Source organism: Acinonyx jubatus, chromosome D3 (genome assembly GCF_027475565.1).
Source record: "Acinonyx jubatus isolate Ajub_Pintada_27869175 chromosome D3, VMU_Ajub_asm_v1.0, whole genome shotgun sequence".
In the NCBI taxonomy this organism is placed as follows: domain Eukaryota; kingdom Metazoa; phylum Chordata; class Mammalia; order Carnivora; family Felidae; genus Acinonyx; species Acinonyx jubatus.
This window is the reverse complement of record NC_069392.1, coordinates 35,640,735-35,656,281: the sequence shown is the minus strand read 5'-3', so window position 1 is coordinate 35,656,281 and position 15,547 is coordinate 35,640,735. Positions and strand designations below refer to the sequence as shown.

The following is a 15,547-nucleotide window of genomic DNA, read 5'->3' as shown; positions in this document are numbered from 1 at the left end:
TGCCCACATTTTAATAACAATTCTTTGCAATTGTAAAAATACCACAGGACTTCAATTACATGCAACAAGCAAGTATTCTCTGAGCATTGATTTCAAACGCACCTGAGTTTCTCAGGTCTGTTTGTTCCCTTGAGCATCCTGGAGGGATTGAAAAGAGACAGCCACTGCTACCCACGTCCTTAAATTTGAGAAAGAAAGAATGGTTTCCTAATGAAAATAGAGATCTTAACTTGAAATGAATTGATCAATATTGATTTCCTTTCCTTGTAGATGGATTAACTACCCTATGCTCTGAGGTTTGCCCTTTCCACAAATTATTGTATTCTTATCATGGTCACTGCATTCATTCCTTTTAAAGTGTATTTAATGTAAGTATCATCATCCCTTGGTTATTAAGGGATTGATGATCTGGTGGGTGGATTATTCTTGCCCTTGGCTGGCGGGTTATGTTTCCTCCTTTCTTTCTTTTTTGGGCTCCTTGCTTCGCAACCCCGCTGTTGCTAATTATGAGTTCTCTACACCAACTGGAGCGGTGCCACAGCATCACCTGTCTGCCCAGGCTCAATAACACCCCTGTGGCCAGGGGAGCCTCCCATCAGCGATGCCTCCAGACCTCATCTCAGAGCCAGGAACCGCAGTATTGGCACCTCTTCCCCACTAGCGGGTGGGGTTTGGAAATAAACTTGTGTCATGCTTTGTCCTAAGACCACACTCACTGCCTGGGGTTTTTGAACATTCGCTGTTTACAAAGCCCTCAGTGCAGAACTTCTCCAGTCTTTGTGGGGGAAGGGTTATCTCATTGTCCATACTCCTTCTACAGGAATCTCCTGGGTACTCAGTGCTTTGCTGTCCTGCTCTAGGGATAGCCCAGCCTGTATGCCAGAGGATAATTAAGTTAAATTAGTAATACATGTTCACTATACAGAATTTGGAAAATGCACGAATAAACACACACACGAAATCAGTGTAATGGCATGACCCGGTGATAACCCCAGTTTTCAATCTCTGTATATATGCCTATGTCTACTTTATGAAAAGGGATTGTATCATAATACTGTTTTATTAACTGATTTTCAATTAACATGTCTTATTATTATTTTCACGTGACATGAAACACGATGCCAGGTGACTGCCAAGTTGTGCATCGTGTGACGGTATCCTTACATCCTTAACACATCTCCTACGGCAGCCTGCTTAGGCTGATTTCTTTTTTTATTACAAGGAGCGTGCAATATAAAAAAATTATCAAGGATACTTGTGCACGTCTAGTTATTTCCCAACGATGTACTTCCAGAAGGGGAATTGCTGCATGAAAAAGGAAGTACATTTTAAATGAGGGCTCTCTTCTTGACCTGATCCTACCAGTCCTGCTTCCCAGGCCTGGGTGTTCCTCGTCCTGTGTTTGCAGCTCTGATGCTCAGACTCCCCTCAGCAGAATTACGTGCAGATTCCTGGATGCCCTACCCCCATCACAGGCATTGCCCAGGAACAGGACGGCCGTGAGCCCACCACCCAACCTCACACGGTCACCCTGTTGGGTTAAAAGTACTGGGGATTTGTTTCGATCAGGTAGAACTGGACATAAGACACAGAAATGATCTGTCATGAAGGAAGAAGTTTCAACTCCCAGATGCCTGGAGCCAGCACACACACTGAGCCAGGCAGGGCCACATGAGAAGTACCAGGTCCATCAGGAGACAGAAATGAAGAGGGGAGAGCATGACCTAGAGCCTGTGTGGGGTTTTCCAGGAAGGGAATGGGCAAGGCAGGGTAGGTAGACTGAGTCAACTTACGGTTGGGGAGTTTGAATAATTCCAACGGGCTCTGGGCTATGCAGGGGTGATTTCTAGTTTTCTGGTCCTGGAGTAACTCAGGGCAGGGGCGATATGATCACGACCTCCTTTGGAAATAGGGAAATAGTTGTTTACTAGAATTGAATGAGAATTTTGCCTACCTCTCCAGACCTGATTATACCCCCACGCCCCCAAATTTCCCAGCCACTGGCACCAGGGCTTGGCTTCTAGCAATGCCCACGAAGGTCTCCTGACACCCACAAGGGGCCCCAACGGAGCCTTCCTCTGGCAGAACAGCCATGACTCGGCTGGATTCACCTCTGTGTCAGTTCACCCCCCATTAGGTGCAAAAAAGCTAAACTAGCCAAGCCCAAAGCACGTTTGCTTCAGTCCTGTGCTCCATATAGAGAGGTCTCCTGGGGTAGGAGCTGAAATTCTTGGCAAGATAATATTTATGAATTAGCTGTGAATTTCAAATATCCCTGCATCCATATCACTTCATTAGTATGGAATCAAAAATTCTAATTATGGAGTAAATGTTTTTTCAAAAGGGAGAGAAAAAGAATTTTCGCCATAATCTTTGTTATTTCTCTTGTATAGGAAAATCTAAAATTGGACCGAAAGGAAACGGGACTATGAGCTTTCAGCATTCTCCCTGTGACTGGATTATACTACATATTATTATTTCTATTCATAGTTTACATTGCTTTTGTAGAGCTGTTATTACTGGAAACAAAAACACAACAATAACCCTTTGAAATCTTTTCCAGCAAGTTCTCGAAATAGGTAGGCATCTTCCCATCTCATTTCAATTCTTTTCTGAGAGGTCAGCTAATTTTACCTATTAAAACCATTGATATTTAAATCCCCTATTTTCTTTACTGTTTAGTTACTTGCCAGGAAATTGTCAAATCTCATCTTGAGCACTTAGGTGAAAATGTCCTTAATCTGTTGTCCAGGAGGCAACTGTTCTCTGTCATCCCACTGGGGAGATGGCGGCACCTTTGCCCTCATCGTGGGCAGCCCCTGTTCTTCCGGCCTCACCGGCGTCCCTCCAGGTGTGTGAGGGAACTGAAAATTTCCTGTGTAATTGGCCTGTGGCCTCTGTGCCCTTCCTCAGCGCGACAGCCCCAGGCCTGGGAGAGACATCAATAATAGCACAGCTGCAGGGAAGTTTGCTCCTCATTAGCCTTTGCAGAGCTGCAGGGCTCAAGCACCAGCCCTTTCCATGGACTGGCAACAGGTGAACGGACCTCACAGCCTGCAGCAACCTTGGCGCTTTGATAGAACTCCTCGAGCGCGTTCACGGTGCTCACATACGTGCCAGGCCGTCCTGGCATTTCAGTGGCATAGACCACATAGGCATGGCTTTCCTCTCGAAGGCCCTAGACATCTACTGCTTGCTCCGTTCCAGGCATGAGGGCTGGGTGCTGGGCTGGAGCCATCCCCGTGGCTCCCCTCCCACCCCCTGCATGTAAATCAGCGCCCCCACCCCCCACCCCGCCGGGAGCAGCGGAGCAGCAGACTCGTTTTTAAGCAGTCTCTTGAAGCTGGGTTTGATGTAGCAATGTCCTTGTCAGAGATGGGTTTCTCTTGTCCCTTTGTATATCAGTGAAAAAATCCTCGAACAGTAGCCCCGAGAAAAGCTTTTCTTTCCCCTCGCCCCTGCCAATGTTCCTGCGGATCGCGGATATTTCTTCTGAGGCCTGCCGCAGTTCACGGGGGCCCTCGCAGCCAGCCGGCTCTCTCTGTTCCTTTGATGGCCACGTGAATGTAGATTCCTGTCTATTTCAGCTGCGCTTCCTCCCTCCCTCATTTAGACGGTTCCTAAAATGTTAACTGCTGAACTCCAGCCAGCATGAAGCCGTTTCATTCCGCTTCAGCCAGACCCCAAATACTAAAGCTCCCGCAAAGACATTCAAGCCGTGTTTTAGAAACAAGAGAAAGAAACACAAGTTTTAGAAGACTTTGCGGGAGCGAAATTTCGAGCTTGGCAACGTCAGGTTTCACTCGCGTTTAGAACAGGTTGCGACATAATACAAACTGGATTCAACTACAGAAAATGGTACAAAAAGTCGCAGACATGCCATTATTCAGTGTTTTTAAAACGGCATGGAGAGGGCTTTTAGCAGGATTTCCCCCTGCTTATAAAATGTGTACGCTCACGCCAAGAGGAAAAATGTAAGAGCAGATTACATCTTCTGTCTGATGTGACAGTCCCTTTCTTTACTGCCTTCGTGCTCTTTGGCTCTGCAAACACCAGCAACATCATGTCAACTGCTTGTTCTACAGTGAAAAATGCTCCGCACAGATCTCACTTGTAAACAGGTAATCAATCTCCCATGTGGGCAAAAAGGGGGTGACCTCCCAAATCTATACAAGCTTGTCTCTCTGTCTCCTTTGAAAGAATCTGTGTACTCAAATCTCCGGTGCTTGTCTGCAGCGTGCGTGGAAAGACATGCACATGGAAACGGAACATATATGATCCAAACATGTTGTGATAAAACCAAGTGATATTCGGGGGACTGAGCCCCGGCAGGAAGGAGGGAGAAAGCTCTTCCTGGGGAAGTGGTTTGCGGAAACATGTTGCTTCCTGTCCTGTGGTTTGGGAGCAAAACCTGGATTGCAGGAGGAAGCCTCCTTTTTTGGAGCTCGCTTGTCTGTCGGTCTTGCAGTGCAGAATAATTTCTGTTATTTGCTTTTTGGGGAACGGAGCATCAAAGGCTGGGACACGTGGCTTTTTGCAGGCGTCTCTGGAAGGGAGGGGCTGGCCAGGGCTCTTTCCTTCTTTGTCATCTTTGCTACCCAGCCAGGATGGCGCACAAATCCTTTCTGATCTTAAATCCTTATTATTTTATATTTTGGTTAGACTCTGGCTAGTTTCTGTCCTCCCAAGGAAACAGCTCTAAGGAAGTATGTATCCATGCCTCCAGGAAGTAAAGCAGGAACTTGCATTTTGGACAAAGGGTTTGAATATGAAAAGAAAAAGAGAAACAAAACGCAAACACATATTTTCTAAAGCCACGTGGTTGTGATGATCTCCATTATTGTAGCATATTCCACTTGTTTTCTTTGTCTCTATACGGTACTAATAATAAATGTGTTAGAGAATGGTGTCACTTTTTAAGATTGACTTAAAATTTTTCAAATTTAACAAACGATCAACATTTAAGTAATTGGATGAAACTAGTGGTACGAATGTTGTCAGATGGAAAGCTTGTAGTTAAATAAACATGGTTTTTTCTAGGCAGTTTAGTAAAGGGCATTATTTCTAACCCAGGAAATTGTAGCCATTCACATTTCATGGCCATATCGCTGTGCACAGTTAGCTCTCTGGCCTAGTGCATATTATAGCGTGCCCAGTTAGTGAGTTGGACTCTTCAGAGCTTGGAAATGAACATTCTCAGGGTGCCTGGGTGGGTCAGTCATTTGAGGATCCAGCTTGGTTTCAACTCAGGTCATGATCTCGCGGTGAGTTCAAGCCCGGCGTTGGGCTCTATGCTGACAGCGTGGAGCCTGCTTGGGATTCTCTCTCTGTCTCCCTCTCTCTCTCTGCCCCTCCCCTGCTCACATGCTTTCTGTCTCTCTCAAAATAAGTAAGCATTAAAAAGAAATTTTAAATGCTGCTTTAAACGGCAGCTTTGCTTGGCTGAACATGGAGCCCCCATCAGGGCCTGGAGACAAGCTCAGAGGGCATCAAGGTACAATTTGCAGCAAGATTAAGAGCTTCAATTATGTACCAATTATACTTCAATAAGAAAAATGATAACAGAATGATAACAGAATAGAAATACGTAAAGGCTAAATGATGTTTGACTTACAAGAACGAACACCTGGAAGCTGGGATAATTTTAAGTTCTTAAACTCACAGAAATCAAACTGAAATCATCCAATTGTTTATTTGAAGGTATAATCGTATCAGCGTAGTTTGTTACAGTTGTTAAAATTCAGCAAGTCTTCTTTTGTGTGTTGTCAAAACAACCGGAATAACAAACAGTACTACACAGTTAAGTGTCTTATGTCTTCTGTGTGTTTGTATCATTTTGTTGTGTTCTTACAGATGTGGGCAGAGCACATACACCCAGAATACAGTTTGTTCTAATGATGTAATTTTCTAGCTTTTTTTTTAATGTTTATTTATTTTTGAGAGAGAGAGAGAGAGGCAGAGCGGGGGGGTGGGTGGGAAAGAGACAGAGACACAGAATCCAAAGCAGGCTCCAGGCTCTGAGCTGTCAGCACAGAGCCCGATGTGGGGTTCAGACTCACGAGCCATGAGATCAGGACCTGAGCCAAAGTCAGACGCTTAACCGACTGAGCCACCCAGGCGCCCCCTAATGATTTAATTTTAATTTTATTTTTTATAATTGTTTTTGATGTTTATTTACTCTTGAAGGAGAAAGAGAGACAGAGCATGAGCGGGGAAGGGGCAGAGAGAGAGGGAGACACAGAATCCGAAACGGGCTCCAGGCTCTGAGCTGTCAGCACAGAGCCCGACGTGGGGCTCGAACACACAGACCGTGAGATCATGACCTGAGCTGAAGTCGGTAGCTTAACCGACTGAGCCACCGAAGCGCCCCTAATGATTTAATTTTAAAAAGAAGAGTTTCAGAATGTTCGGCAACGGTAGGATAGACTTTCACTTACCAACTTCTTCATGTCACCCGTCAGCCCCCTTTCTTGTTTCCCGACTTGGTCTAAATTTGGAACGGTATAAAGACAAAGGAGAGAAACAAAAGCAGTGTGTCTAATAATGGGATTGTATTTTGACAAGTTAATTCTCCACAGACATCTGGGCTGCCAGTCTACCTGCTACCTTGGCTTCATTTCACAATACACTCTTAAGAGCTACTTACCAGGAACATCCTTTTTGAAGACAAAACAGAGTGTCATCTTCCATCAGAAGAAGGAAATACCTGCCTCTCAAAGATACTCTCTGTGTGGACAAAGTAGCTACATCCCGTGTTTAAAATATCAGACGGGATTAGGAAATTAAGAACTTCTTAGCCACACAAGAGACAATGTGATTGGGAACGGCTTCACAATGCTTAATTTTCGGCGGCCTAAATGGAATTTAAACTGCATGCAATAAATCAGTGACACCTTTGATTCATTATAGATAATCAAGAGGAAGCTCCTCTGATTATCAGTGCTAACGGATTCATAGCTCCTCATTTTCTTCAAATGCCACGATCGGTCAAAAGACGGGACTGGCCAGTGGCGGAGCTGGGGACAAGCGTTAGCTGGTGGGTCACGGCCACCGTTGGTCAAGCGTCCAGTGGGATCTAGGTGCTTTAGATTGATTTGCTGCAGCTCAACGGGGTGGTGGTCATAACCCCCAAAACATGGACTGACTACGTTTGAGGCAGGATGACCTGGCCTGTTATTCACCTTCTCTGTGAAATGAGGGTGACGATGGTACCTACCTCCTAGGCTTTGATGAAACCTGTCCACTCAGCCTAGGGCCTCGCACAGTCTGCTCTCAGAATAAGTAATCTAGTCACCACAGAAGGGGAAACTGCGGTTCAGAGGGACTAAGGCACTTCCGAAAACTGCTCAGGCAGTAGTCAGCAGAGTTTAGACAGAATCCAATCCTTTCTGAGCCCAAAGCCAGAACTGTGAGCCCCTGGAGCCTTGATCCCTGAGGGCTGCGGGCCCTTTCTCATCTTTTTCAGGTATTCACACCGCTGCTTTCCAGACTCAGTGCACCTTCTCCTTGAGAAAGAACTTGATGGAAACTCCTGCAGATAGAGGCCAGCGATTTTCATATTGGGGGCAGGCAGCCTCTTATTTGGGGGTTAGGTTTTAGGTTGCTGGGTTTTTTTTCTCCCTGAAGAAGCTCTAAATTATTACACTTGGAGCTGGACTGTCTTTTCCACATAGAAACCTAGCTTTTGTGTTTGTCTGGTTCTGTTTGTTTTGACCAATGCGGGGCATGAACTAAGCAGTGTGCCATCTCTCTCAAAAATAAATAAACATTAAAAAAAAAAAAAAGCTAACAGACGGGCCAGGCCTCGGCCCTAAATGAGAACACACAGCCCCTGTATCAGAAAGACCATGGACAAGGTCACCTGCTAACAGGCTTTCCGAATATGAGACTTATCTCTGGAGAGAGTCAGCACAAACAGGGGGTCTGCAAGCTGGCAGTTCCCTGGGCGTGAGATTAGTACCCTGAATGGAACAGCCTCACCTTTCCCACGAATTCATTTCCTCTTCCTGGCCTTGACTGGAAGCACCAGCAGCTCCAATCATGGAGAAGGAAGATTTCCAAGGCCATGATTATAATGTCCTTGACATGGAGAGAGGTTTCTGGTTCTTTCCCTTTGAAGGTCAGTCCCGTTGGTTTATTTACTCATTGGACTCATAGATGGGTCACCCTGATGGCAAGTCCTGTAAAGAAAGATATAGGAAGGTTGCAAAGAAAACATTAGTTCAAAACACTAGACTCTTATTGAGCCCCTGCCCTGCGTAGAGCGAGAGCTAAGAACAGAGGTGCCCGAGTGAGGAAGCTCATGAGGGACTTACATCAATACATCCAGGGAGAGAAGGGGTCAGATGCCGTGAGAAATAAGCGAGAAAGAATTTTGCAAAGTGTTTTTCAAAAGTGTCTGAATTTATAAGGAGAGATGGTCGTACGGAGGAAGAACTGGAAACAGGTTCCTGGAGAGATGGCAGGTGATGAGACGGGCCACAGGGGCCCAGCCTAAGCCCAGCCTGAAGATCACTGCTCCCAGGAGCAGACCGCCTGCTGCCATCTGATTGCAAGCTAGGGCCCAGACACCTCCCCACCCACCCTCGTGCAGGCCCATCCTCCACATCACGGAGAAACCCCGGTAGACACTGACCCTGGGGCCTTCCTAGGGCACATCCCTAGAAACCCCTTCATCCTACCTGCCGAGTCCTTTCTGCAGGCTCCTATAGACTTTTACTGAAAGGTAGCTTTTCCTGCAATGTTATTTTTGCCTTTAAAAGTTCAAGGCTCTGCTAAGCTTCCCGCTCATTTTCCTCCGGGAAGCTGCACAGAATAGCATAAATACTTTTTCTCGTCTACTCTAAGATACTTCTCCACCTCCTCCCATGTTCATGTATTCACATCTCCAAAAGCAGGACGTGCCTAGGTTGATAGCAGTTTCACAATTCGAACTGGCGGCAACTTTTAAAATCAGTGGTACACGTCGCTCCTCATCAGGGAAACACAAATCAAAACCACACTCAGATATCACCTCACGCCAGTCAGAGTGGCTAAAATGAACAAATCAGGAGACTATAGATGCTGGCGAGGATGTGGAGAAACGGGAACCCTCTTGCACTGTTGGGGGGAATGCAAACTGGTGTAGCCGCTCTGGAAAACAGTGTGGAGGTTCCTCAAAAAATTAAGAATAGATCTACCGTATGACCCAGCAGTAGCACTGCTAGGAATTTACCCAAGGGATAAAGGAGTGCTGATGCATAGGGGCACTTGGACTCCAATGTTTATAGCAGCACTTTCAACAACAGCCAAATTATGGAAAGAGCCTAAATGTCCATCAACTGATGAATGGATAAAGAAATTGTGGTTTATATACACAATGGAATACTACTTGGCAATGAGAAAGAATGAAATTGGGCCTTTTGTAGCAACGTGGATGGAACTGGAGAGTGTGATGCTAAGTGAAATAAGTCATACAGAGAAAGACAGATACCATATGTTTTCATTCTTATGTGGATCCTGAGAAACTTAACAGAAGAGGGGGAGGGGAAGGGGAAAAAACAGTTAGAGAGGGAGAGAGCCAAACCATAAGAGACTCTTAAAAACTGAGAATAAACTGAGGGTTGATGGGGGGTGGGAGGGAGAGGAGGGGTGGGTGATGGGCATTGAGGAGGGCACCTGTTGGGAGGAGCACTGGGTGTTGTATGGAAACCAACTTGACAATAAATTTCATATTAAAAAATAAATAAATAAAATCAGTGGTACATAGGATAATGACACATTCTACAATTAGCGGCATCTTCGATTTAATCAAATACAGCCCATCTGTAGATGCAAAGTAGTGCCTGGGCACAGGGGCAGCACCCCGTATCCCTGGGACAGAGCATCCAGACCCGAACATAGCTGTGGAGTCAGGGAGCTGTGCTGCCTCCCCCACCCCCCACCCAAAGATACGAGAACCTCTGCATGGCAACCAATATTTCCTCTTGTTTCCAGAGCAATCGTGAGCATGCGAGTCAAAAGACTTTCGCAGCTCTCATCATACAAAGGGGGAAGGCTGCAGTCTAGACATAGACGATAATTACTATTATTATTTAAAGTCACTGAACCTCCTGACTTGCAGAAAAGAGCAAAGAGGCTCATATATGTCAAAAGCCCTATTATGGTCCCCAGTAAACACCCCCCTGTTTCATGTGACATCTATTCCACCCTTTGTGAGAGGTGCTGATAAAAGAAGCTACCAGAATCTCATAGAAGTTTGTGGTTGATATAACCCGAAGACAGTATTTCTTTAGTAAGCTTTTTTTTTTTTTTAAGTGCTCTCAATTTAGTTTACTCTAAGGTCAATTGAAGTCTTGAAATAACCGTGCAAGGCAGCCCACCATGCTGACATGAACAAAGAACTTGTCAGTATTTCATTACATTTGTGCAATTGTCAACAGATCCCACATAATGCCCCTGCTTTTGTAGTTTAAGAAATACAACATATGATTCCTACTTAGATCTATGTTGGTCAGGGCACAACGTTTGGAAAACAACCATAAGACTGTGGCAGCGTATATAAACATTGCAAACTGCTTTTGAAAACAATTCGGCTTCCAACATTTTCCATTTAGCTGCTTTTAAGCGTGTTGATGAATGTGTTTTCTCTTCTTGCTGACATCTGTCTCCTTCTGCTTCTCTCAACTGCAAACGTAGCTCCCTTCATGGGAGGACTGAGGATCCCCGGGTGGAGGTCTGTGAGACCCCCGAGTGGAGCTGGTTCCCATCATACCATTTGGCTCATTTCCGCCATGGCATCTCTTCCCAGCCATGGCTGACCCCACTGGTCTCCCCCTGCAGGGAAGGCCACCCTCATCTCCCCAGGACCATCCAAATCTACAATGACACATAAGTCCATCTTTGGGGACTACACAGTAGTCGTACTCCTGCCAGGGTGCTCTGGTTCTGATACTGAGGTTCGACTTGGCCCAGGTCCCAGGGCTCTTACCCCACCTCCCACTCTTATACGTGGATGCTGGGTTCCCGGTGAGCTGTCTCATTGCCTCTGACTCCTGAAAGGACCTTGTCTTTCCCACCTCCCCTCCCAAGGCCCGAATCTCTCTTTCCTGAGCCCCAGCTGGGTGGTGGAGACCGCTCCCTCATACAGACCTGCTCGATGCCGTTGACTTTGCTGCCTCACCTCCTTGAGGATGACGTGCCCTGCGTCCCGCCATTACTGTTTTTCTCTGCTTCTTGGGACCCGTTGCTGTGTTGTGTATGTCATCTCAAACCAGAGTCCTTTGACTGGGCACTGCGTTTCCTTCAGTTGCCACCAATATTACAGCAACTCTGTGGATGCATGCTAACCTGCTATATCTATGCTTTTTTTTTTTTTTTTTTTGGTAGCACCTGGTGCTGGGTCTGTCCTTCGGCCCCTGTCCCCAGTCTTCTCATCAGCAGTGTGGGTCAGACCAAGGGTAGCCAGAATGCATTGATGGCAAAAGGAGGAAACTGAGGCAGGTGTGTGTGTGCTGTATGAGGGAGCTGACAGAAGATCAAGCTAGATGGGCAAGACCATCCCATGAAAGGAAGGCAAGATCAAAGTAGGCCCCGTTCTAGAGGGTTGGAGTAACAGATGCGCACCCAAGGGACGCAATTACTGAAAAGAAGGCTACAAGGTACCATTTAGTTGGAACCTTAGCAAAAAACCAGTCATAGAAACCAAAATGTCATATCAGAAAAGGATCAACACCTCTGTTCAACGCACTCTGAACCTCATGAGTTCTTGACCAAGGCCTTCTTATGCTACGCCATTAGTAAGAGGTGGTGTTTGCCCCAGGAGCTGAGAAAGTGACTATCTGAAACACCACACTGCTGTCTGCTTTTGCTCTGGTCTAGTAATTCCCAGCTTGCATTCCACAGAACAGTACCTTCATGAGATGATATAGGTGCTCCAACTGAACTCATTTCCATGGAGATGTCTGGGAAATGCTATGCTCATCAGTCGTGTGGTGTTTGTGTAGTCTCTCTGCCTGATTATGACATTGCCCGCACATCACTTCAGGTGACTTCCGGGGGTGTGGTTCCTTATGGTCTATGATTTAAGGGTTTCTAGAATCTGGAATCCCATTCACATTCATGTCTTATGAGTTTCTAATTTCAGGTATCAATTTGTGTCCCCACAATGTTACAGAAGTGTAACATTTTGATTTCTTTGATTTCCTATTTGAAATGGTAACTACATAGCCTGTTTATGAGCGCGTAAATGGGTAAACCATTCCGGAGAGCAATTTGGTGGTATTTAGTGAATTTGAAAACGCCCATAACATTTTGCTATGGACTGAATTGTGTCTGCAGCCACTTCCAAATTCATATGTTGAGGCTCTAACCACTAATGTGATTGATTGTAGCTGGAGATAGGGTCTTCGGGAGGTGACTGACCAAGGCCTTCTAAGAGAAGGAGAGGGAGCCTGAGAGATCTCTCTCATGTGAAAACACAGCAAGAAGATGGCTATCTGCAAGGCAGGAAGAGAGCTCTGACCAGAAAGTGACCATGCTGGCCTGATCTCCTAATTCCAGTATCCAGAACTTCGAGAAAATAAATTTCCACTGCTTGGGCCTCTCCCAGTCTGCAGTATTTTATTATGACAGGCTGAGCAGACTAAGACACCTCTAATATAGAAACTCAGAAATTCAAGAAATCCAAGGAGTCGTGTCAAAATGGAAATCCAACTAATTATTCATAAATAGAGGAATAAAAGAATAAATTGTCTTACACTAATACAGTATCATACCATAAAGCAGTAAGAAATAGCTAATCTCCTAATCTGCAGGTATTATGTGACTATATTATGGAGTGAAAAAGTCACGTTGCACATGAACATGTCAAATATGATTGCATTTGTAAAAACTTTAGAAACACAAAGCATTTTAAATATATAAATATGCTTATGTAGTGGAATACAAAACTGTGGTGGAAAGGATATTCACCAACTTTGAAACAGTGATTCACTCTGAGATGGGAGGGAAATGAGAAAGGTAAGGGTATCATGAAGGCCCTCAGGTGTATTTGTATTCTGTTTAGTTTTTAATACGTGAGTTAATCCATCCCTGTTTCCTTCCATCTACTCCTGAGCTCAATTCAATCCATATTTTGCCCTGACCACAACACTGAAACAGCTCTTGTGAAGATATCCAATCACTTCTGTGTTGACATTTCTGTTTGAATTTTACTTGACTTCAGCAGGATTGACTCCTCCCTTCTTTTTACACATTTTTAAAAAATGTTTATTTATTTTTGAGCGAGAGAGACAGAGTGTGAGCAGGGGAGGGGCAGACAGAGAGGGAGACACAGAATCCGAAGCAGGCTCCAGGCTCTGAGCTGTCAGCACAGAGCCCAATGCGGGGCTCGAACTCATGAAACATGAGATCATGACGTGAGCTGAAGTTGGATGCCTAACCGACTGAGTCACCCAGGCTCCCCAAACCCCTCCCTTCTTGATATCGTTCTGTCACTTGACTTCTGATATTACTTGATTCTTTTTCAAGCTTCCGTCTTAGCCCCTCAGCCAACAGTAGAATGCCCATTCATCATTCCTGGCTTTCTTCTACTTTACCTAGCATGTATCTCCAAGTATTCTCATGCCATCTACATGTTAATGCCTCCCCAAGGCATACGTCTTTCCTTGAGCTCTTCACTTGTATCTGCTATCAACCTGACATTCTGACTTGGATGTTTACTAAGTATCTCAAACTTAATGTATTTTGAACTGAACTTCAGGAACAGCATGCACCCCCAAACCTCTTTATCTCCTGGTGTTCTTGATCTCATACGTGCCCCTATGTCATTCCATTCTTCATGTCGAGGGGTCGTACTTGATTCCTCTCTTCAACTCACTCCACCAATGCATCACCAAGTCTGGTTGGCACCACCTTAACTTTTCCCCGTCTCCACCATTTCTTGTCTGGATTGCGTTAGTCAACCCTCCACTGGTTATCTCTGCTTTCCCTCTTGCTTGCTTGCCACTCTCCACAAGCAGATTAAGGAATAATTTTTGTTTATGACTGTCTGTGGATATTAAATATTTCATAATAACATTCTGTAATGTAAAACCAACAGCAACCCCCAAACCCCCACATCTATACCCATATACCCACACAGCAGCTTAAAAGATAGAATATTTCAAACGAGTGAAAGCCTTTGGATAGTCCTCTCTCATTTTTCTCCCTTTCATCACCATCAAAGGTAAGCGTGCAGCTGAATTTTGTGTTTGTCATTCACATATAGTTCTATATATTGTTATCTTTGTTTTTGATTTTCTTTTCTTTTTCTTTTTTTAGAGAGAGAGAGAGAGAGAAAGCATGCAAGTGGGGGAGAGGGGCAGAGGGAGAGGGAGAATCTCAAGTAGGTTCCATGCTGAGTGTTGTGGGGCTCGATCCCACAACCCCAGGATCATGACCTGAGTCTAAACCTACTGAGCCACCCAGGCTTCCTGTGTTTGATTTTCTAAACAACATAAATTTTTTGTGTATTTTGGGATGCCATAGTGGCTCAGTCGGTTAAGCGTCCGACTTCAGCTCAGGTCATGATCTCACCGTTTGTGAGTTCAAGCCCCACATCGGGCTCTGTGCTGACAGCTCAGAGATAAAATAAACATTAAATAAAATTTTTTTAAAAATTGTATATATTTAAACTTTATTTATGAGTATCATATTAGCTATATTTTTCTACAGTTTCTTTCTTTCCACAGTATGCTTATGAGATTAAGCCATTTTGACATTTTGATACTGATGACTCTTATTTATTCATTTTTTACCACTGTATAGCATTCCAAATATATAAGATAATTTATCCATTTTTCTGTGGATATTCGTTTCTTTTACATTATTTCAAACAATCCTATCTATTGCTATTGACTGAATGTCTCGCCCAATATCCGTATGTGGAAAGCTAATCCCCAAGGTGATGTTATTTGGAGGTGGGGCCTTTGGTAGACAACTAGGTCATAAGGGTGGAGTCATCATGAATGTGATTAATGTTCTTTTAAAAAAGACCCCAGGGAGCTCCCCGTCCCTTCTTCCATGTAAAGATACAGCAAGAAGTCAGTGTCTGCAACCAGAAAAGGTCTCACCAGAACCTGACCGGGCAGGCACCCTGATCTCCAACTTCCGGCCTCCAGAACTGTGAAAAATAAGTACCTGTTTACAAGCCACAATGTCTAGGATGCTTTGTTACAGTGGCCCAAACATCCTCTCCTGCTTTCTTATGTCAGCCAAACCTGAGGCACCTGCTGTGAACATACTTAAGATTTTCCCTGCATCACATGCGAGAATTTATCTAAGGTACATCTTCTATGGTGGAATTTCTGGATTGAAGAGAATCAAAATCTTTAGCTTTTCTTGATCTTACCAAACAATTCTCCAAAATATGTTTCACCAATTTATTATCCCCCAGCAGCGTGTGAGTTCCTATTGCTCTATATCCTTTCCAACACTTTATATTGTAAGTCTAATAATTTTTAACAGTCGGATGGGTGTGAAGTAGTTTCTTGTACCTTTTTAAGTCTAAGTACCAGTCACAGGGAAG

General features: G+C 44.7%; 1 long non-coding RNA gene across 1 annotated transcript; it reads right to left on the bottom strand.

Moving 5' to 3' along the window:
- Nucleotides 1-1,679: 1,679 nt before the first annotated feature.
- Nucleotides 1,680-12,317, bottom strand: LOC113602191 (uncharacterized). Its single transcript, XR_003423553.2, has 3 exons — nt 11,892-12,317; nt 7,981-8,180; nt 1,680-1,900 (listed from the first exon to the last, which is right to left on the bottom strand). It is a non-coding gene; the product is annotated as an uncharacterized LOC113602191 (long non-coding RNA).
- Between the last annotated feature and the right edge of the window lie 3,230 nt (nt 12,318-15,547).